Source organism: Canis aureus, chromosome 4 (genome assembly GCF_053574225.1).
Source record: "Canis aureus isolate CA01 chromosome 4, VMU_Caureus_v.1.0, whole genome shotgun sequence".
In the NCBI taxonomy this organism is placed as follows: Eukaryota; Metazoa; Chordata; class Mammalia; order Carnivora; family Canidae; genus Canis; species Canis aureus.
This window is the reverse complement of record NC_135614.1, coordinates 71,275,535-71,299,719: the sequence shown is the minus strand read 5'-3', so window position 1 is coordinate 71,299,719 and position 24,185 is coordinate 71,275,535. Positions and strand designations below refer to the sequence as shown.

General features: G+C 36.5%; 1 long non-coding RNA gene across 2 annotated transcripts in view; it reads left to right on the top strand.

The window, feature by feature from the left end:
- The first annotated feature begins 1,469 nt into the window (after positions 1-1,469).
- The window catches only part of LOC144311939 (uncharacterized), a 64,311-nt gene continuing 41,595 nt past the window's right edge, over positions 1,470-24,185 (top strand). Inside the window, exons 1-2 of one of the 2 annotated variants that reach the window (XR_013377413.1) lie at positions 15,796-15,938; positions 16,698-16,942. This is a non-coding gene — a long non-coding RNA (uncharacterized LOC144311939). Of the gene's footprint in view, positions 1,766-15,795; positions 15,939-16,697; positions 16,943-24,185 lie in introns of those variants that run through there. The other variant, XR_013377412.1, reaches the window with a different exon arrangement.

Genomic DNA, 24,185 nt, shown 5'->3' with positions numbered 1-24,185 from the left:
TATTTTTATTTCTTTTCATTATTTTTTATCTCCTACTCGACTTGATTGCTTTCTATAACTTTGTCTTCCAAGTTACTGATCCATTCTTCTGCTTTCTCTAGGATACTATTTATTCCATCTAGTGTATTTTTTTTGAAAGATTTTATTTATTTATTCATGAGAGACACAGAGAAAGGCAGAGACATAGGCAGAGAGAGAAGCAGGCTCCCTGCAGGAGCCCCATGCAGGAATTAATCCTGGACCCCAGGATCACACCATGAGTCAAAGGCAGATGCTCAACCACTGAGCAATCCAGGTATCCCTTACACCTTAGCTGGTGTATTTTTAATTACAGTTATTGGTCTCTTCATCTCTGATTGGTTCTTTTTTATGTTTTCTATCTCATTGTTAAGGGTCTCAGTAACATTCTCCACTCTCTTTTCAAGTCCAGTGAGTATTTTCTTAAAGATTTTATTTATTTATTTATTTATTTATTTATTTATTTATTTGACAGAGAGAGAGAGTCAGAGACATAGGCAGAGGGAGAAGCAAGCTCCTCTCAAGGAGCCCAATGCAGGACTCAATCCCTAGACCCGGGCTCACGCCCTAAGCCAAAGGCTGAAACTCAACTGCTGAGCCACTCAAGTACCCTCCAGTGAGTATTTTTATGACCATTACTTTAAATTGTCTATCAGGCATATTACCTATCTCCATTTAATATACCTTACTTGCTCTGATTTTGTCCTAATCTTTCATTTGGGACATGTTCCTCTGTCTCCTCTTTTTGTCTAACTCTCTGTGTCTGTTTCTCTGTGTTAGGAAATTCAGCTATACTCTCTGGTCTTGAAAGTTGTGGCCTTATGAAGAAGATGGCCTGTAGTGCTTTGCAGTGCAATGTCTCCTGTTCATCAGAACCTAGCACTTCGATGGTGTCTCTTATGAGTGTTGTGTGGACCTTACTGTCATGACTAAGCTCTGTTTGCCTTCAATCCAGTTATCCACAAAGGCTCTCTTTTCCTGCTGTGGGATGAGTTCGGTCTCTGTGTTGTTGGTAGGCCAGACGAGGGCTGCCTTGGGCTTGAGTTGAGTCAGACTAGGCATTTGCCAGGAAGCAGTAGCACAAAACTGCAGGGCAATTTCCCTGTGTTATCTCCTGAGAAGCCTTTGTTGGTGGGTCTAATCAGTCTGTAGTCTAACCAGATGTCTGCCCTTAGCACACAGCTGGGGCTGCAGGGGAGCTGGTGTGTGTGGTTAACTTCCTTTCTCTGTGGGACAAAAGTCACTTTGGAATGGTGCTGGCTCTTGTCCATCTGCTTGCACACTGCCAGATTTGTGGTACAGTTTTAGATAGGCTCTAATCAATGGCATATTGGATGGGGGCAGATCTGCAGGAGAACACAGGAGTGGAAGGCATAGTGCCAACAAGGTCCATGCTGGTCTGCTACAGGAGACCTGCAGCTGCCTGGGGAAATTCCTTCCAAGGCCTACCAGTTTGGAGTGGGTGTGTCCACAGGAAACTTGGAGGTGGATTGCACAGTGTGTTCAAGGTCTATGCTGGTCTACCTCAGGAAGGTGCCTTCAGCTGCTTGGGAAAATTCCATTCAAGGCCAGTCAGATTGTTGGAGAGAGATCTGCAGAAGTGTGAAAGTTTTGCCACTGAGCTGGTTCCTGCAGATGTTCAAGTATCTAAGCAGGGGAAGGGCAGGGGAGGGAAATGACACCTGCCAGCTTTTTCTTCTTGGAGAAGTCTCCCAAAGATCTCTGCCCACCCAGGATGTGCTCTGAGGTTAGTAAATTAATCTCTTTCCTGTATACCCCAGGTGTTTTTCGAACTGCTGCTTTGAAAGTTCCAGTTGCTAAGCTCCTCTGATTGTAAGAACTCATAAATCTAGGCCAAATGTTACAGGGATTAGTCTTCCCTGTATGGGTCCCTCATGCCTGGGTGCCTGATGCCTGAGGTCTGACCCTCCCCCTCCATATCTGTTGTGTTTCTCCCTCCTGTGGACAGTCCAGTGAGTCCATTTAGCTCCTGACTGTGTCTCTACCCTTCCTACCCTCTGTAACATGGCCTCTTCCTCTACATTTGGCTGTGGAGAGTCTGTTTTGCCAGTCTGGGTTCGTTTTCTGATTTATTTACACTCATGTTGATGTTAACTAGTTGCATCTGTGGGACAAAGTCGGTTTAGTATTTTCTACTCTGCCATCTTCACTGGGCATTTCTACCCTTAATTCTTAAAATTGCTTTGTGGATTTAATGATATTATTATTATTACCATTTTACTGGTGGTAAAAACTAAGGCTTGGTATGATCTGGTAACTTTCCCAAATTTATAAGTATTAGATTAGTGGAACCAAATTTTCAGTCTGAACTCCAGAGTTTGTGTTAAATATCTGAATAATTAGCTGGGACACTTTTCACTAGCAAGAAATAAAAGGTCTCTATTTATATGATCATAATATCATAATACTTCACAGACAACCAAATATAATATTATGAGTTTTTATTTTTTTTTATGCAAACAAAACAAAACAAAACACAAAAACAAACAAAAACAAATAAAAACTAAATTGGTCCCAGGACAGTAATTCTCTATGATGGTCCATGTTATGTTAGGGAAAATTAATTGAAGGAGATGAGATTTTTCTTTAGGTAATTAATGGAGGTGAAGAAGATGAGTTTCTTTTTAGATAATTAAATAAAAGTGACATGGCTTTTACAAGAAGGTGGAACAAGCTTGTTCTGTGATCTTTCTTGCTAAGAAATTATTATTTACAAATGTCACTTTGCTCCATTGGGATTCTTCCATCTAAGGATGAAGTTTGATTTCTCCCTGATATTGTATGGAGTTTATAGGGCTAAATAATCCTGAATCTAGACATTTGAGAAATAAATGTGAGGTTGTACAAGCTGTGTGTGTGACATTGCTGCCACTCCAAATTCCCTGAGTGTGTATAGTGTTTTGGTGCCAAGTGAGGTGATGCTTCTTTTTATCATCTCCTTCACAGAACTATTGTGTGAAGTCAACTCAGTCAAGGAAAAGTATTGACAAAGTAGATAAAGTCTGGTTTATGTAAAGAGATTCTAGATTGAGAGCTCCTGCTTTCTAGTGAGACACTCCTATCCAGGGAATGATTTCACTGTGCTTTGCTGCTAGTGCCCCTTTCATGATGAATCTCCAAAACTAGAGAATGTTCTAGCTTTCACAAAGATTTTCTCAGGATAAACCCAGTTATTGATACAGCTTCCTGGATGTTGTCTTCTATAACCGTAAATAAACTGGCCTTTTCAGGACACAGAGGAGCCTCAACAAACTCATGAAGGTCTCTGGAGGCTCCCTGGGAGCAACTAGTATTATAATTTCAGTAACATTAAGGTTTTAAAATGGTTATATTAAATGATTTTTTAAGTCCCTCTAGCTCTAACATTCTATGAATAAATAGAGTTTGTGGGCAGGCCTGGAAACATGCTCATCACATTTCTCTGGGAAAAAGCATTACAAATCCAAATAGACTCAATTAATGGACTTTTGGAACATAGTTTATTAAAGTTGGGAAGAAACTAAGTGGGAAAGAAACATATAGGTTTTGGAGGAGAACATACTGTGTCCATGTTTGGCAGAGCTCAGAGTCACTTTTTTGCTCCAAATGTTGAAATAAGTACAGGACCCATTTGTTGATCCAAGAGAGCTCTTGAATGCTTTGACTGATTTTGGTGATGAGTTATTTTTTTTCTCTAATTTGATCTCTTAGCTGACTGTATTATTGTTGCAATTATAATATTCACTCACAAGGGCAGTTATAAAAATAATAGAAGCTGGAAAACTGGCTTCATGAGGAAGAACTTAAATATTTTCTCTTATTAAGTATATTATGCTATAAAGGAACTTCAGACTATTCTTGTTGAATTTGAAAGAATGTTTTATAAGTAGATACACAGATTAAACATTTTGTACAAAAAATGAGGACTCATAATCAGCTGAACATGAATATTCTTAAAGGACAAAATAGAAAATGATTTTTTACTATCCTTGAAAATCGGAGAACCATATGAGTATGAAATTTATGAGACACCTTTGAATTTATTTTCTAAGCTTGGGAAATGAGAGTGTGAGATCACTGGTCTAAAAGCTAAGAATGAAACCAAATCTGGTTATGAAAAACAAAAGCTTTAAATAATGAACAACTACAGATTCTTCTTTAAAGCTTTTTGGGAATAAACTTCACTCTCTTCTTCCTCCTATTCCTTTTCCAATTTTATAAGTCACCAAGAGGTGAAAAGATGAGGCCAGATCCCAAAAGTGAAGCCAGGTAGTGTGTGCTACAAGTTAGTGATGTTCTGGAACTTGGGGATCATGAATGCTGTTAATAAAGTTTGTGAACTGAGATGGCAAGAGCATGGCACCCAGCATGGCACCCAGCATGGCCAAATCAACCTACCTCAGAGATAGACTATGATACTAGTGATGTGATGAGCTAATGGTAAGAATGAAATAGAGGAACCCAGCCATCATACAATGTATGGCCAATATCCATTAAATTTCCAGCAAATGAAAGATCCTTTATATCAAGGATTCTTAATTGGGATTGTAAGAAGGTAGGTTCATATCCCAGTGGGAGATCGGGGGGTAGATTATTTAGAATCATGAATTATTTGGGGGATCATTTTTACACCATATATGGAACTTCAGAAATTCAAATATACATTTAGAGTTGTGTTTTGATTTTTCTGTCCTCCTCCCTTGCGTGTACATTAAAGCAGTAATAATCCTGTGTGTTGGGATGGGAAAAAGAAATTCTGACAACTAGTGGCTTATTTGGAGAGAGAATGTATTTGCGAATAGTTGCTGGAAACAAACTGGTTGGAAAATTTTCCTTTTCTGGATATAAAATTTTAGTCACTCAGGTATCTTCATAAAATACCTAGTTTCTATACACGTACCCACATCCTAACCCAATCCCAAGTTCTTTCTTTTGCTTGCTCTTTCTTTCTTTCTTTTTCTTTCTTTCTTTCTTCCTTTCTTTCTTTCTTTCTTTCTTTCTTTCTTTCTTTCTTTCTTTCTTTCCTCCCTTCTTTTTTTTTATTGTTGTTGCTTTGAGTATGAAACCAAGGTAACGGTTGAATTCTCCTGGTCCTAGGATCAGTATGACGCTTTATGAGATTTTTATTAATTATCAGAATTTATTCTATCTTGAGGCTGTTTGGATCTGTCCCCTGGTAAAATTTGAAGTCAATGATTTTTTAATAAAATTCCTTCTACAAGACAAAATATTTTCAGTACTAATCATGAAGCTCAGTAAACAATACTAGTGACCAGAAAGATAATGGAAATTTTTGGTTATTGTACTTTGTATATATATTAAATATATTTTATTTTACCAGTAAAAATAGATGAAAAATAAATATATATAACAGCACAGAAAGGGAAAATAATGGTCTAATATTTTTAATAACACAGATTCACTTTTTGAAGTAAGAAAGAAAAACTTATAACCACATTTTGGCCTGTCACAATAATGAATAATATTACAATATCTGCTTTCAATCCCTAATTTCTGGAAAATTGAAATGACTTCATAGATATTATTTTTCTTTGTGTATTCATGTTCATAGATGGTATAGTTAAATTTTCATTGATATTTGCTCATAATTGGTCAAAAAAGCAATTTTTGTTAGGTTTAATTTAAAAATATTTCCTGCACATGCAGCAACAATCATATAAATTTTTAGAGAATTAAGACTTATTAAAACTTTACTTTTCAGAACAATATTAGATTTACAGGAAAATTATTAATATAGCACAAAAAGTTCCCTTATATCCAAACCCAGTTTCCCTATTAACATCTTGCATTAGAATGATACACTTTACAAGTAATGGACTGATATATGCATTATTTTTAACTAAAGCCTGTTCTTTATTCAAATTTCATTAGTTTTTTACCCAATATCCTCTTCCTATTAGGAAAAAAATATGAACATAAGAATGGTGAAGAGATCCAAAAAAATCTCACTTCATAATACCTTCAGGAAATCGCAAAACTATCATGTCTGTTTGCAAAGACCAATTCTAGCCACATTCAAATGATATATTCACAAAAATTATAATTTCATTATATTGCTTGGGAACACTTGAGATCACTTCTGATATTTCTTCAAAAGTATTTCTACTTTTGAACAGTCAGTTTGAAATAAATAATGGTACCTCAGAGATTATCAAATTAAAGAAATAGAAATTGAATTCTTAGTCTTGCGACCACCTCATGACCCCAAGTCTGTGTGTGTTGAGGGCTGCAGGTTTAACCGGGATTTCTCCAAATTAACTCTCATGTAGAACACAATGTTTATTAAAAGAGAAGTATTGGGCATCGCGGGTGGCTCAGCAGTTTAGTGCCACCTTCCTCCCAGGGTGTGATCCTGGAGTCCCAGGATGGAGTCCCCTGTCTGGCTCTCTACATGGAGCCTGTTTCTCCCTCTGCCTGTGTCTCTGCCTGTCTCTCTCTCTCTCTGTGTCTCTCATGAATAAATAAATAAAATCTTAAAAAAAAAAAAGAGAGAGAGAAGTATTGGACAAATGCTAATTTTTTTTTTACAAATGCTAATTTGTAGCTTATCCATGTATTATTAAATTTCAACAGTACTAAGGAGAGTTGTTTAGATTTAGAACTTAGACCAACAACAAAAAATGTTTTTTTTCCAAGGATGAGTATTGTGTCCTTTATGTTGTTTAAAATTGCTCATCAAAGCAGACAAATACTTAGTTGGTTTATTAATGCCTTTAAATCTTCTGCAGAAAATCCCTCATCTCTTTAATGATTGCACCCACCACTCTGCACTTAGCAACTCACTGGGTACATCAGTTCCCACAGCACCGTAGATTCAAATCTCAGCTTCCTTCAACTGTTTTTTATAAGAATCTGTTTAATCTAAGTAAGCATTTTGCAAAATTTTTCCAGCTTTATTGAAGTATAATTGACAAAATTGTGAGATATTTAAAGTATACAATGTGATGGTTTGATATAGGTAAACATTGTGAAAGAGTTCCCCCCCCCATGAAGTTTAATAACAAATCCATCATCTTACATATTTATCTTTTTTGAGAACTTTTAAGTTATACTCCATTAGCAGATTTCAATTATAAGGTAACAGTGTTATCAGCTATAGTCTATGTTTTTCATTAGACCTCAGACCTTATTCATCTTATAGCTGTAAGTTTGTATCCTTTTACAAATATCTCCTTATCTCCCCCACCTCCACTCTCTGGCAAATGCTTTTTTCTTCTGTTTCTCTTGACTTGGTTTTTTTTTTTTTTTTCTTCTAGATACCACATATAAGTGATACCATGTTTTCTCTGTTGGCTTATTTCACTTAGCATAATGCCTTTTGGGTTTATCTGCATTGTTGCATATAACAGGATTTCTTCTTTTGAAGGTATTGATGTCCCACTGTCAAGTTTTTTTTTTTTTTAAGATTGTATTTATTTATTCATGAGAGACACACACACACACACACAGAGGCAGAGACACAGGCAGAGGGAGAAGCAGGCTCCATGCAGGGAGCCCAACATGGGATTCGATCCCAGGTCTCCAGGATCTCATCCTGGACTGAAGACGGTGCTAAACCGCTGAGCCACCCAGCTGCCCTGTCAAGTTTTTAAAAATGTGCTTATGAGGAGGCTCACGCAGTTTAGTTTCTTGGTGAATCTCCCCACCCTCACCCATCTTTCTCCTTTCCCTCAGAAGCAACACACAAACCACTCTTGCCCCTGTCACTACATGCACTCTTAGGTGCCTTACCATCTGCCCTTCTCCACCATGGCCAAGATTATCAATGACTTTTTAAAATATCTTCCTCCATCAAAGAAATTCTCATAGGGACTGCCAACAGAATGGTGCTTATCTGTTTCTTTGCATAACTGATTAGGCCATATGTAATTTTTTCCTAAAGAGTGATTAATTTTTTTCCATAGGATTCTAGTTTCTAGAATATTATGTATTTGTAATTGTCATCAGTCGAATTTGTGATTTGTACCTAGAGAAACATCAATACTAAGACATGAAATGGTTTCTCCTTCCTTTTAAGACTGATGTAAATCTAATTCTACATCTTATCTCACGTGCTTGAAAACCAACATACTTAAAACATTGTTATTGGTTAAGCCCCTTTATTCACATCTTAGGAAAAGCAAAGGAAGAGCAGACATTAAAAAAAAAAAAAAAGAGCAGGCATACTTTTAGAAACTCTTTATATATTTATAAGCAAGTATTAATAAATGCTTAGCTGTTTTTTCCTTTTGACCAGATTATATAACTTTTATGTGTCATAGTTCACCTCCTACTTATCATCTTCCAAAACTTTAATCATTCCTTTTACTCTTTCCTAGCCTTTCTGCATTTATCTTTACTTGTATTTATTTGATTATGATTAAATAACAATAATATACACAAATACCTTAATATTTTGGCTGCTTATAATGTTCTATAAACACATCTTGATCCAGATCACATTGAATTAGTGGGTTCTAATCTGATATAAGTACTTTAAGTGTCTTCCATGCTCCCATTTTGGTTATTTCCTTTATATATCCCATTTCCTGCTTTTGCTGGATACAGAGCAGGGTGTTTTCTATTTTTGTTTTTAATTTTATTGTTCCCCAAGGCTTCCTTAACTGTGTTTTCCTTGGGTAGACAACATCTTGCCTATGAATATTTAAGGCATGACTAAAGTATACCCACATGGCACTTGACTTGTTAAATGAGGGTTTTTTTTTTTAATGAAATATTTGGTTAATAGGTAACAAAGACAATTTTTAATATATCACTCCACAGCCTACAATATAGAATTTTCTTAGTGGAATATAATTCCATAAATAATCCTTTTCATATTTGTTATTTAATTTATCACATTGTGGATCTTCAAGGTTAGTGGTAATAGCCAGTGAAATGCAATGCTTAAGGAGGTAAATAATGTTATTTGAATGCATTTGAAAGCTTTCTGCTTCACATAAAATGCTTTATTGTATTCTCCCAACTATCATAATATAATAATTCCAATTTAGAGATGAGGGAGTTAGGGTTTATTGATGATCAAAAGCTTGGTCAAGGTTGTATGAGTAAATGATTGCTCCTTTCACTTTTTCTCAAGTTATCTTTTTCCTGATTTTTGCAGAGCCCATGAATTCAGAGAGAGAGAATGAGGGCTCTTTTCCTTTTTTTTTCCTCCAAAGATTTATTTGTTTATTTTAGAGAGACAGCATGAGCAGGAAGGGCAGAGGGAAAGGGCGAGAGAATCTCAAACAGACTCACCGCTGAGCAAAGAGCCCAACTCAGGGCTCAATTTCAGGACCCCAAGATCATGAACTGTGCTGAAACAAAGAGTTGGCCACTTAACCAACTGCACCACCCAGGAGATCTCCATTTCCTTTTTTTTCATGAGACCATTAATCCTATCCTATGAGGATCCATCATGACCTATGAGCTCAGACGCATTCAGAGTGGTATGGCCGTAGACAGCATGTTAGAATAAGCCGTTCTTCTATTTGTCAAGATTTACCTCATTGAGAGACAATTGGGGCTATTATAGTAATAGTTTTTTTGTTTCAGAACAGGTGTCTAGAGAGCAAACAGCTGGCTCTGTTTTTATCTCTTCTAAGCATTTAATGTTGAAAATTTGGCATTCAGTTCTGGGTACTGCACTTAGAGGGACACTGATTCACTTGTCCAGTAGGGGTGGGTGAATGGGTGAATGGTTTTGGAGCATGATCTATGAGGAACATCTGAGATTCTCAGAACAAAATGGGCTGTGGATGTTATCTCTCGATATTTTTAAAGATTTTATTTATTTATCCATGCGAGACACACAGAGAGGCAGAGACATGGACGGAGAAAGAAGCAGGCTCCATGCAGGGATCCTGATGCAGGACTTGATCCCAGGACTCCAGGATCACACTCTGAGCCGAAGGCAGGCACTCAACCGCTGAGCCACCCAGGTGTTCCTGTCTCTCTGATTTTAAATGTATAAAGTATCGTGATATGAAAGGGAAATTAGACAATCCTGAGTACCCTCAAAAAACAGAACTTTTATTAATGAATGGATGTAAATGGAAGGCAAATTAATTTGAGGAAGAAATTTTGAACTGACAGAGTTGGGCAAAAGGGGGGTTTCTCTGAATCATGATGTAGGAAGCTTTTCAGTATTGACAGTATTCACGCAGAATATTTTATACCATGGTCACTGGCCAAGATTGAATTTGTCCCAGTTCAGTGGAATTGAGTTTGAATAGCAAGACTTCTTATATTGTGAGGCAGCATTTGGGGCTCTGAGATGGCTTATTTCCTGTTATAAAGTCTTGTGTTAAGAAATTCATAGTGTCTGTATTCATTTCCTAGGTGTGATATAATGCAGTACCACAAACTAGGTGACATCACACAACAGAAATTCATTATCTCAGAATTCTAGTGGCTAGAAGTCCAAAATCAAGGTGTTGGACCATGCTCCCACTGAAGTGTGTAGGGGAGAGTATTTCCTTACCTCTTTCAGCTTCTGATGGTTCCCATCAACCGCTGGCATTCATTGGCTTGCAGACAATCTTTGTCTCTGTTGTCACATGGCACATTTCTTCGCATAATGACATGTCATATTTAATTAAATCCCACTCTAATGAACTCAACTTGACTATATTTAAAAAGACCCTATTCCTAAATAGGTTTGTATTCACAGGCACCAGTGGTTAGGACTTCAATATATATTTTTGGAAGACACAGTTCAACCTGTAACAGTGACCCAAGGGAGGCTGACAAACTGCACTTTGATACTGGCTCTTTCCCTATCATCCTCATTTATGTAGGCAAGTCCATTTATCTCTTGGACCTTCAGTTTCTGCTTCTGTGAAATGAAAGCAGTCACTTTCTCTGGTCGTCTGAAAGGGTCTGATATGACTATGTAAAGAGTTGGCACATAGACATGTGATCTCAAAAGCTTCATATGTGGGTAACTTTACTGCAACTCCTAGATATGTGTGTCTCCAAACTAACTTGTTTTTTTCTTTTGAGCATGATTAAAGCATGGACTGTTTAATTTCCAACTGGTATGAAAAATCTCATGAACATTTAGCAACAAAAGGCCAAAAGGCAGGATCTGCAAAGAGAACATGAGAAACAGCACAGATTTATTTCATTTTGCAGGAGTCTGAGAAAATGAACTAACTTAGTCAACACAATCTACCCAGTCCACATGAGGAAAAGAAAAACACAAGGAAACTGTTTTAAGAATTTATTCTAAGATTTATGATCTAATTTTTCACTGTGACAGTCACTTTGTTCCCACAACATCCTATTCAAAGACTTTCTGGTGACCTAAATCTGTCATTTTCTCTTAACAGTCCCTTGTTTTCCATCCTGTCCCTGATTTCCAGCCGCTTTCTGTGCTCACTGTTGATTACTGTCAGTGATAATTTGGGGAGGCATGCAACATGTTTCCAAACAAAGGGATGAATGGTCTGGCATTTGAGGAAGGACTAAAAAAAGACCTTTCAGTCTGGAACCATATAAGCTGGGAGGGTGTGTTCTCAAAGGCTTAAAGTAATGGATATAGACTGAGAATGGCAAAAACGATCTTGAAAAAGAAGAACAAAGTTGAAGGACTCATACTTCCTGGCTTTAAAACTTATTACAAAGCTATAGCCATCAGGATGGTATGGCACTAGAATAGACATAGAGCTTAACGGAACAGAATTAGAGTCCAGAAGTAAACTCTTATATCATGGTAAATTTATTTTCAACAAAAGTGCTGAGACAATTCAAAGGGCAAAAGAATAGTCTTTTTAACACATGGTACTTGCGGGAACAATGGAATGTCCACATGCAAAAGAGTGAGATTGGAGCTCTTCCTCACACCATTTACAAAAATGCGCTCAAAATGGATCATTGACCTAAATGTAAGAACTAATCTAGAAAGCTCTTAGAAGAAAACAGGAATAAACCCTAGCGACCTTCAGGTAGGCAATGGTTTTTTTTGATAACACACCAAAAGCACAAGACCTGAAAGAAAAAATAGATAAGTGGACTTCTTCAAAATAAAACACTTTTGTGCTACAAATGATACCCACAAGAAATGAAGAGACAGACAGCCTATAGAATGGGAGGAGACATTTATAAATCATGTCTGATAAGACACTTGTAGCCAGGCTATATACAAAAACAAAACAAAACAAAACAAAACCAAAAAAACAAAAAAACTCTGACAACTCAATAATGTACGGGCATGTAGTCCAATTTAAAAGTAAGCAAATGGGCAGTCCGGTGGCTCAGTGGTTTAGCACCGCCTTCAGCCCAGGGCATGATCCTGGAGACCTGGGATCTAGTCCCACATCAGGCTCCCTGCATGGGGCCTGCTTCTCTCTCTGCCCGTGTCTCTACCTCTCTCTCTCTCTGTCTCTAATAAATAAATAAAATCTTAAAAAAAAAAAAAAGGTAAGCAAAGAATTTGAATAGACTCTTATCCCAAAAATATATACCAAATGACCGATAAGTACATGATAAGATGTGTCATTAGTCAGTAGGGAAATGCCAATCAAAGCTATAGTGAGATGCCACATTACACTCACCAGGGGAGCTGTTATAAAAAAGATGAAAGGCGAGCTTAGTGAGAAGGGGAGGTGGCAGAGAGGTCTGAGCCCTGATGATCAAGGATGATTTCACTGGTCGTAAGGATATTACGCTGGAGACAGATGAGTAGAAACAGAGACAGAAGTTCCAGCCAGCCTCCTGAGGCCAACACAAAAACCCAGAGTATGAGTCATCAATCAGACACCCTCCACATGCCCTGTGACAGTCAGGCAGAAACATGAGAGACCCAGCAAGAATTATCTCCTGACAGTGTATTGTGATCTTGCTAAATTCACTTTATTAGCCCTAGTAGTTGGTGGGATGTGGGAACTTTGAAATATACAGACATGTTGCCTGGGGGTAAATATGATTTTCCTTCTTCCTTTCCATATATATATACTTTTCTTTTCTAAGGATGAGCCTAGAGCCTAGAACTTCCAGTATAATGTTGAATAAAAATAGTGAAAGGATATTTTTGTCTAGTTCTCAATCTTAGCAGGATTGGGTTCAGTGTCTCATGCTCAAGGACAATATTACTGTATTTTATACTGTCCTTTACCAGATAGAAGTCTCCTTCTGTTCTTAGTTTGCTGAGAGTTTTATCATGAATGGGGGTTCAATTTTAACAATGTCTTTACCTGTGTCTCTAGAAATGATATAATTTGTCTATTTTAATTATTAATGTAGCAAATTGCATTTGTTTTCACAAAATGTTAAACTACCTGTATATTTCTGCAGTAAACCCCATTTGGTCATGATGCACTATTCTTTATATATTGTTGAATTTGATTTGATATTTTATTATTAGTTTTGCATCCATTTTCATAAAAAATATTGTTCTATAATTTTTTTTTGTCTAATACGTAGTTGGTTTAGGTATCAGTAATTTGGGCCCCATAAATATATTAAGTATTCCTTCCTCAATTTTCTGAAAGTTTATGTCAAATGATTTTTTCTAAAATTTTTAAATATTTGGTAAAATTCACCTGTAGACTGCTCCCTTCCCCAACCCCCGCCAAGGAAAAGAACAGTAAGGAGTGTTGACAAGCAGGTGGAGAAGTTGAAACCCTCCATACATGGCTAGTTGCAGAGCGGAATAGTATAGCCACTTTGAAAAATGGTTTGACAGTTTCTCAAAATAGAATTGCTTTATGACTCAGTCATTCCACTCCTAGGGATGTATCCCAAGAGAATTAAAAACATATGTTCAGACAAAAACTTGTGCATGAACATTCACAACAGCATTAGTCATAGTAACCTCAAGTTGGAAACAACCCAAAAGTCTACAATTGCTGGATAAATAAACAAAATGTGGTATAGCTATATGATTAAAAGTTACTTAAATTGAATGTGGTAGGTGAGAATGATGTAGTGATAACATGCTACAACATGAATGAACCTTCAAAACATTATGATAAGTGAAAAAAGCCAATTATCGGGATGCCTGGGTGGCTCAGCAGTTGGGTGCCTTCCTTTGGCTCAGGTCATGATCCGGTGATCCGGGATCGAGTCCCACATCCTGCTCCCTGCGAGGAGCCTGCTTCTCCCTCTGCCTATGTCTCTGCAGTCTGTGCCTCTCATGAATAAATAAATAGATCTTTAGAAAAAAAAAAAAAGGAGGCACTTACGAAGACCACATACTGTATGATTCAACTTGTATGGAGTGTGCAGAGTGGGCAAATATATAGAGACAGAAAGTGGATTTGTGTTTGGCTAAAGCTTGTGGGGATAAGGGTTGGTAATGGCTGCTGATGGGTACAGAATTTCCCTTCGGGGTAATGAAAATACCCTAAAATTAGATGATGATCACACAACTCTGTTAATGTACTAAAATCTGTGCCATTGCATACTTTAAATAGGTGAACTGTATAATGTGTGAATTTCATCTCAATGAAGCTTTTGTAATATATACCATGGTAAAATAAATAAATAAATAAGTAGCATATGGTATTTACAGGATAGTCCAGGAAGGAAAATGAAGAAATAATATGCAAACTGAGTTCTGAAAACTGTTTAGGAATTAAGGTGAAGAGTGAAAGGAAGAATCTAATAGGCCGAGGCAACAGTGTAGACAATTCCTACCTTAGGAAAGATTGTACTGAAGAAGGCTCTGGTGACTCAGAACGCTGAGTCCCCACCCTGATATTTCTGCCCTGTGCAGTCTCCTCTCCCTGAGTGTGAGGGAGACCTATGGCTTACTTTCAGCCAACAGAATATGACAAAGGTGAAGAGATTTCTAGATGCAGTTGAAGTCCCAAATCAGTTAATTTGAGTTAATCAAAGTGAAATTATCCTGAAATGGGCTTGACTTAATTAGATAAAAACTCGTAACAGAGGGCCTGGGGACTCTCTAGGACAGAGATTCTCTCTGTGTTGCTGTCTTTGAGGAAGCAAACCAGCATGTTGCGAGAAAGCCTCTGGAGAGAGCCTTTGTGGCACAGAATTGGAGGTGGCCTCTAGGAATTGAGAATATTTCTCATACCAAAACCAGCAAGAAAATAGGGATCTTACTCTAGATGCAAGGAAATAGATTTTGCCAACAGCACAAATGAGATTGGAAATTGTTTCTTTCCCAGTTGATGCTATAGATAAAAATGTAGCCTGGCTGACCCCTTGACTGTGGCCTGGTGAGACCTGAAGTCAGGGGGCCCATTTAAGGAACGATTATAGTCCTGGCCCACAGGAATTTTGAGACAATATATGTGTGTGGTTGCAAGCCTCTAAATTTGTGGTAACTTTTATGCAGCAAATAAAACAGAGTAGTGTTGCTAGAGCTGTAGGAATGGGGTGATGGGAAGTAGGGGGTATGGGAGTATAGGAGAATGGAACAAAACATGCTAGAGAGGGACATGGTCAGATCAAGGAATCTCTTATTTTACAGGTGAGTGAGAAACCGCAGCTGGCTTCTGAACAGGTGATATGATATGATTCAAGGAAAAATGTAAAAAGATCTCTCTGGCAGTTTTCTAGAGAGTGGATTGGAGATGGGCAAGATAGAAGTCATGCATGGTTAGAATACTCATAATTCCAATGAGGGATTTTATTAGGTGATAACTTCTAAGGTAGGACAATGAGCTGAGAAGGAGGAAAGCTTTGTGTGAACTGACTGAGTGCAGGATAAGGTGGATATTCAAAGCTGGGACTATTTGGGATTCATTTCACTGAAGACGACTGTTTTTTTTTTGTTTTTTGTTTTTTTTTTTTTAGATTTTATTTATTTGAGACACACAGAGAGAGACAGAGACATAGGCAGAGGGAGAAGCAGGCTCCCTGCGGGAAGCCTGATGAAGGAATCAATCCCAGGATCCCAGGATCACAACCTGAGCTGAAGGCCAATGCTCAACCACTGAGACTCCCAGGTGTCCAACTATGCTTTCTATTATTAAGAATTGTGGGTCTGTATTTTTCAGTTGGATGTCTCTTTCCAAAGGCATCCAGGACCTCTTAAAGGGAATCTTCCCTGGCACCATCCCAGGCCCCATCCTCCCCGGTGTCACTCTATCCACCACCTTTCTCTCTTGAAATGGCTCCTTTTCTTATACCTGGTCCACAATGTGGCTTTTCTGCCTCTTTCTCCATGAACCTTCTTCATTATGTCCCTCCCTGGCTCCTCTTAGTCTTTCTACCACTAGCTGTGGACAAGTGTCAACATTTTCCAATCCACTATTGTAGAATTTTGAGGCATCTTTAACTTTTCCCATCCCCTATTTTTGATATCAAGGTTTCCTGATGCTACTTCCATATTTTGCAGTAACATTTTGGAAAGGAATGAGAAATCATAATTCTAGTTAAACAATCTTTGTTTTACAGATAAGGACTCTGAGCCTAGTGAGGCAAATCAAACTTTTCCATTTTTTTTTAATCTCCATGGGTAATCATTTCAAGCTAATCTATTACCTCTTATTTGGATTGTTGTCATAGATTCCCATACTGTATGCCAATCTTCCTGAAATTCTTCTTTAGCTATTTGTTAATTAATCTATTAAGATGTTATTAACTCATTTAATAAATACTTCTTGAATATTCCTATTGTTCTACCCATGTTCTAAGCTCTGGAATAAACATGACAGAGGTGGAGTACCCATGCTGCATTGTTTATTTTTCAACTTCTTATGCAGGAGACAAATGACCAAGAAATAAAAACAACAAAAAAAGTATGTGTCCTTGGGTAAGAAAGAGATGTTAGGCAATGCTATGAAGACCACCAAAGCAGAGTACAAAAGTATAGAATGACAGAATCCCTGTTTGAGGAATATGCTGAACTGTGCAAGAATGAAATGAGGGACCCAGCCACACAAAGATCTGGAGGAAGAGCATGGCAGTAACGATGCACTAAGCAGCAAGTACAAAGGCCCTGTGGCAGGTAAGTCTTGATGTATTTGACAAAGAGCAAGAAAGTCATTATGGCTGGAGTAGAGCAAACCAGGTGATGGTTGATAGGAGATAAGGACAGAGAAGGTACAAAATGGCCAGGTCAGTAGAGGCAGCCCAACCTCAACCTGTCAAACATGTTTCCTCATCTTCCAGTGAATACAATTTGTCTCCTTGAATGGGTAACCAAGGATCCCCACTGGTTATTTTATTTGAACTTGTCCAGCTTTTTCTTCCATAGCTCTCTTATGTGAATTCTTTGCATCAGTCCAACTAGTCTATTCATCAGACCCTACGTTACTTTGCATGGCCGTGCTATGAGAATATTCTCCCTCCCCTGTGCAATCTCTAACTGTTGAAATTGGCAAGATCTACACGATCTGGTTCAAATCTCTTCAAAGACTCCTCCTAATTGGAAAGTTCTTTTTGTCAGTACCATTATAAAGTTATATCTTCTTTACCTTAGATTGTGTGTGTGTGTGTGTGCGTGTGTGTGCTGTCTTTGTTATAATGCATTCCAAACTTCCAGAGACTTGCTCATCACAGCTTTGTATCCCCTTTGTATTTTCGGTAGAGCCCTATAGAAATTAAAATATGATTTAAAAATGACTTGATTAGAGGATCGCATGTAATAGCTTTGAAAGAAAAATGATTCCAAAGTATTCTTTCATTTCTGCAGGATAAAATGGGATAATGATATAAGCATACATGGTAACTTCTATTTTTTACTATTTATTTATTTATTACTCTCCAATAACATTGTCCAATAACTTCGGGGATATTTGTTCATTCATTTGTTCACATTTATTTATTTATTTGGCAAATATTTATTGCATATCATGGTAAGACTTGGAGAAATAAAACAAAACAAAAAGATCAAAATGGATATTGCCCCAACCTTCATGAAACCTAAAATATATAGGATAGTTTATTTTAATGGGAGTTGTAAATATATTTAGTGATTTTAAAATCAGAGGCAGCTGAGTGAAGTAAGTCAATCAGAGAAGGACAAACATTATATGTTCTCATTCATTTGGGGAATATAAATAATAGTGAAAGGGAATATAAGGGAAGGGAGAAGAAATGTGTGGGAAATATCAGAAAGGGAGACAGAATGTAAAGACTGCTAACTGGGAAACGAACTAGCGGTGGTAGAGGGGAGGAGGGCGGGGGGTGGGAGTGAATGGGTGACGGGCACTGGGGGTTATTCTGTATGTTGGTAAATTGAACACCAATAAAAAATAAATTAAAATAAAATAAAATAAAATAAAATTAGAGGCAGTGTAATATAGTAGAAAGGGGGAAACAAACTAACATTTAATGATTACCTCCTATTAAAGGCATATGTCATCTTGTTTCTCACCTCTAACTATAGTACACAGTCTTATGTTAGAATACATAGATACACATGTTTACCACTTTTAAACAATTATTGATAAAGTTTATCTGGTAGGGATATGCAATATATCTCCTAATTATAAACTCTATTCATACACTTACTTAACAACAAACATTTGTTGAAAGGACTTTACCGCTAGATGTGATATAGTGGATAGTATAGTAAATAAGATGGGCAATATTTCTGCTTTCATAGAGATCATCTTTGAGTAGCTGTAACAATTTTAAAATCAGAACTATGAATTTGCTATTTTATATTAGGATTAATCTTCTTGGCAAAGAAGAGACATCCTTTCTTCTGTGGATACAGGATTCTTGGATCTGTATTCCATAAAGACCAAGGCCTACTCTTCATTTCCAGGAAAGTCAGTGTGCAGAGAAGGAGGGACAGCCGTGTCCACCTGCACACAGGTCTCCAAGGGAGCTGCGGTATATGGGTTGTACACCCAAGATAATATATATCTTTCACCTCTTTTCATAATAAATGTAATATTAAAACAAGACAGGATTTATATAAATAAATAGATATTTGCCCACTCCTTTCTCTAAGTGTTAGAAAATTAAATTATATTTGTTAAAATGTTTTTTTGTGTGTGTGCGGGGGTGGGGAGGTGATATACAAATTGCAATATGTTTTTATTGATTTATTTTTATTTTTATTTTAGTTACTTAACATACTTTTAGATTGATAGTTAGCTGATATTCAATAAATACTCATTATATTGATGAAAGAAAGCCATAGAAATATTAGGAAGAATGGTCTAGTTTAAAAAAACCTACAATATGATAAGCTCTTACATCCTTAAACAAGAAACATTTTTACAGCACTTTTCATTTGCAGGGCTAGACTATGTAAACTAATCTATCATTTATGAATCTCCTTTTGTAAATAATGAAACTATAAAAACTGTAGACACCTAACAATAATACACATTTCTTCTAAGAGTTCTAACACTCTCAAAAGGTTTTATCAGTGTTATTGTTGACGAGGAAATCATACAGCTTGCTACAAACACACTGAGGAAATTGAAATTGATTTTTTCTCAAGGCTTTTACACAGTCATCTTTCAAGACCTGCTATAATCTTGATGCTCCCAAAGTAATCCACACAAGTTTTTGCTCACTTTTCTTTTTGTTTCTCTTGTTCTTTCTCTTTTATCCCAAATTGTGAGTTTTCTTACTTGCTTTCTTTTTCTTTTGTTAAAAGTACTTTAATAAATTTTAAACATCAAACATGGAACAAAAAATATAACCAAAGATCATTTGCATAAAAAATTATTAGCATTGTGATGTAATATTCTGTAATCTGAATCTCTGTATTATAGTTACTATTATTTCATGAATATCAATATACAGAGATCTATGTCATAATTATAATTAACATACAGTGATTCTTTGCATATTTGTGCATACTTAATCAGTTCTCACTTATCACTAAGGACCATATTTCTGGTTTCAGAAGGAAGTCATGATCTTCCACTGACATAATGGAAGAATTATTATGAAATATTGTTTTCATGACATAATTTTCAAACAAAATTGAACAAATAATGCTTTAATATTTTTTAGAGATATCAATTTTCCAGTAGAAAATATTTGGTTAAGTGTGACATACACAACATATATATTGGGGTTGGGTGAATATGTAACAAAGTAATTTTTACCCAGGGTCACTGGTTCTTAATCCTGGCTGTAAATGACACACATCCCCTGAACTTTGAAAAAAATAACCATACTCAGATTGTACCCCAAACCAATGAGAATGAATCTCTGGATGAAATCAAGACTTCTGCTAATTTTAAAAGCTCCTAAATGGGAGTGTCTGGATGGCACAGTCAGTTAAGCACCGACTCTTGATTTTGGCTCAGGTCATGATCTCAGGGTCATGACATCAGGGTCATGAGATCAAGCCAAAATGGGGCTTTGCACTTGTCACAGAGTCTGCTCATGTGTCTCTCTTCCTCCCCCTCTGCACCCAATCGCCACTCTCTCTCTTAAATAAATTTCTTTCTTTAAAAATTAAAAGTTCCTAAATGAATGTGAAAAGTGAAGATTGAGAATCACAGAGTGTAGTTCCAGAGTAATTTGCGCAGAATTCATACTACACAGCTTGATAAATAATAGCATCTTTTATTTTGGGGAGAATGGAAGTTCATCTTAAAATAGGAGAAATATGTGTGCATATAGTGTATACACAGAGTTTGTTCAGTTTAACTCGTAGAATCTCTTCTAGTGTTTGCCATTTACCCCTGAGCATTCTCTGAGAACCAAACTTAATGGTAATGGATGGTTTGAAAAGAACATCTTATGGCTATTTCTCCTTTTACCTGAGGACATGCCACCTTGGTTTTTCTTGAAGGCTCAAAGCTAGGCTTGTGGGATATTTAGCTGAAGTGGAACATTTTGATAATGCAGCATTTTTGGATTAGCTGAAATGAAGTTATAATATGGGCTTCCTTTGAGAGAGACCAAAATATAAGAAGAAGAGGAAAACAGGAAAGATGAAGGAGAGTTTACTGTCATTTCAAGTAACTGAACTGGATTTTGATATGAATGGTGCCTCAAAGCTATATCATACTTTTCATTTTACCAAGGCTATAGAAAAAATAGAAATATTTCTACTTCCACAGACTTCAAAGCACACAAATCTAAAAGCATCCAGAAAAAATTATTTTCATTGAAATAAAATCTATAGGAAGCAGTGTTTCCATGGGACATTGAAATATTCCAGGCAAAAATGTCTCATAAGAACACTGTTGTTTTGGTACTTCTTTTCTTATATTTTTTAAAATCTCAGATAAAATAATTGTAGGATAAAAGCTAAAGGGCAACTTTGAACTAAATGGAAAATTCTTGTCTTTGAATTAGTATTTCCTCAATTCTCTAATGCCAGGAACATCTGCATTTTGAATAGAATTTTAAAACATACTGTAATTTTTAAAAAGCAATAAAAATACTTTACCTGTTGTTAAGAATATGTGACATAGTCTGATATACAGGAAATAAATCAGTATAATTGGATATTTTTAGCCAATTATTGCTGTTCAGGCATTTTTTTTTTAAGATTTTATTTATTTATTCATGAGAGACACAGAGAGAGAGAAGCAGAGACACAGACAGAGGGAGAAGCAGGTTCCATGCAGGGAGCCCGACGTGGGACTCGATCCCAGGTGTCCAGGATCACTCCCTAGGCCGAAGGCAGTGCTAAACCACTGAGCCACCCAGGCTGCCCCTCAGGCATGGTTTTTAAAAAAATCTAGTTTGAGAGTATTATAGAATATATCTCACACCAAAGAATTCAATGGTGTTTTTTTGTTTTGTTTCGTTTTTGTTCCTTTTTAAATTTCATAAGCAGTTATAACAAACTGGAAAAATTATTTCATGACATTTAATGATGATGAAAAGTGTTCTTTGCATATTTTGTTTTTGAATTGTTTGTGTTTAAGTTCATAAAGAACCCACATTGCTGCTATAGCATAATTCATGGTTGTAATAAATATTCCCTGGTCATGACATTGGGTGTATAACATTAGGTAGACCTATAATTTTATGCAAAAGTTTTATGAGAAAAGTGAACAGGGTAATCCAGAAAACTGTAGAAGTTTTCAGTATCTAGAAGTTTGATGGATATAGACAGTATATAAATCTTCAGATGATTATTTCAATATTTATAATTGTTGAGATAATCTTCAAGTATAAAGTTATATTTCCTATTCACAAAGGATAAGATCTTTTATTTACAGGGTTTGCTATAGATACCAGCTCTTCACAGTTATAAGGGGCTTGTTTGCAGGAGCTCTTGAGATTCAGTTAAACACTCCTGGAGCACTGGGCTCACACAATGATTCAGAAAACTATCAAAAATAGAAGAGGTAAGTGAAAAGATTCAAATAAGCAGAATCTCCAAATTCATCAGAGTTTTAGTCATTTTTCCTGGGAATGGTTTAGGACAAATAAGTAATGAGGTGGTGGGATTGCACCAAAAATTTTTCTCTCCTTTTTTCTTTGAGATTTTATTTGTTTATTTGAGAGACAGAGAGAGAGAGAGAGCGAGCGAATGAGAAAGCACGAGTGGGAGATGGGAGGCAGAAGCAGAGGGAGAAGCAGACTCTCTGCTGAGCAGGAAGCCTGATGTGGGGCTTGATCCCAGGACCCTGAAATCATTACTTTAGTTGAAGGCAGACAGATGTTCAATCGACTGAACCACCCAGGTGCCTCCAAACTGTTCTTTTTTAATCTTAAGAATGCATGTTCATAGCAGTTAAATAATTTAGTTATGAACCTGTGGGTTTTTTTATATCACTGTCTTTTGTTCCAGTTTTATTCTAGTCTGAGCTCAGAACTGTATTGTTTTGAAGCAGTTTTAATTGCAGTTTATGTGAAAGTTTTGTGTTAGAGTTAAATATTGTTTTTATTTTGTATTACATATGATAGTGGGTGGATGCTATGAAAAAAAATGTATCAGGCAAGTCTATTTGAATTTAGTGATGAGAACATGTGAATAACAGCCAGGAGCTCTCAGTTCTAGATTAAAGCTTGCGTCATTCTCTTTGTGTGACCGTGGCAAATCATTTACCTCCCCTTGTGTCTCTTACCTCATCTATCAGAGAGAGAGAATAATATTTACCCATTCACATACAGATTACATATTTCTTGAGGGTAGAGATCTTGTCATCATCAAGAATTTTTCCCTAGCATTTTTTATAGTGCTGGTCATTGGTAGTTACTTGAAAACAATCGGTCTAATGTTTAATTCACGAATAAAGTGAATTTAAGTGCTAGGTGTGTAAATTATTAAAAATTATAAGTAGTAAATAATTATACCATGGTATCATGAATGAAGACATGTAGATGGATTACGGAAACAGTTGTCAGTCCAGTTTGATTACTTTGATCAAATCTGAGAAGGTAACGGTATGAGTTAGCAGAAATATCATTGCACTGCAGATCAGGAGTCTTGGGGTCTAAGAATGGCCTAGAATCTCACCAAAGTAATGGAGTCTTGGAGTTGAATAAATGGAGATGTTCTCCAAGATCTTCCTTTCTCTCTCATTTTATGAATGAGAAAAGCAGTGCTCACTTATTACAGTTACTAATACCCAGTTTTCCTTGTTTTCTCTTCAGAGTTCTTCCTTCCACAACTTGGCCAAGTCCTTGACCATATTAGCTGAATATCTTCTCTATAAGTTGAATTAGGTGACCATTAGAGTTTCTTAGTATTAAAATTTCTGAATCATTTAAAGGAGGAAATATCTCTCTCTCTCTCTCTCTCTCTTTTTTTTTTTTTGTTGGTTTCTATTTTCTCTTTGCATCCCTAATAAATTAAAACAGTATGAGATTCTTCAATAATGCTTATTGTCACCTTGCTGACACTTTAAGTTATTTCTAAATGAAATAACAAACCACAAAAGAACAACAACAACAATTTTATAATACATTTAAAATGAGAAATAAAACAGTTTGGTTCTGAGACTTCTTTGCCAAGGAATTTGTGTGGCCTTTTCCCAATCCAACTAAATACAAGGTTTAATCCTGTTTTGAGGCAAAACACTTCCAAAGTTGCCAGTGAATGTGGAGGATACAGTTGGAATCACTCCTGGTAATTTGAACAAATTATCCTGCGAATTTTCAATGTTTATGGGGAAAGAAGACCACAGTAACAAGAATGCCTTTCTTGCCAAGTGGGTAAATTTAGAGGGGAAAATGTGATGACAAGGAGAAGCTATCCCAAAGAATCTCCTGAATTCCTCGGGAGAGCACACAAGACTCCAACAGTATTTTACTCTGGAATGAATAAGGCTACTTTAGATTATTGTGTTTAGAAAGTTAAGTATTGA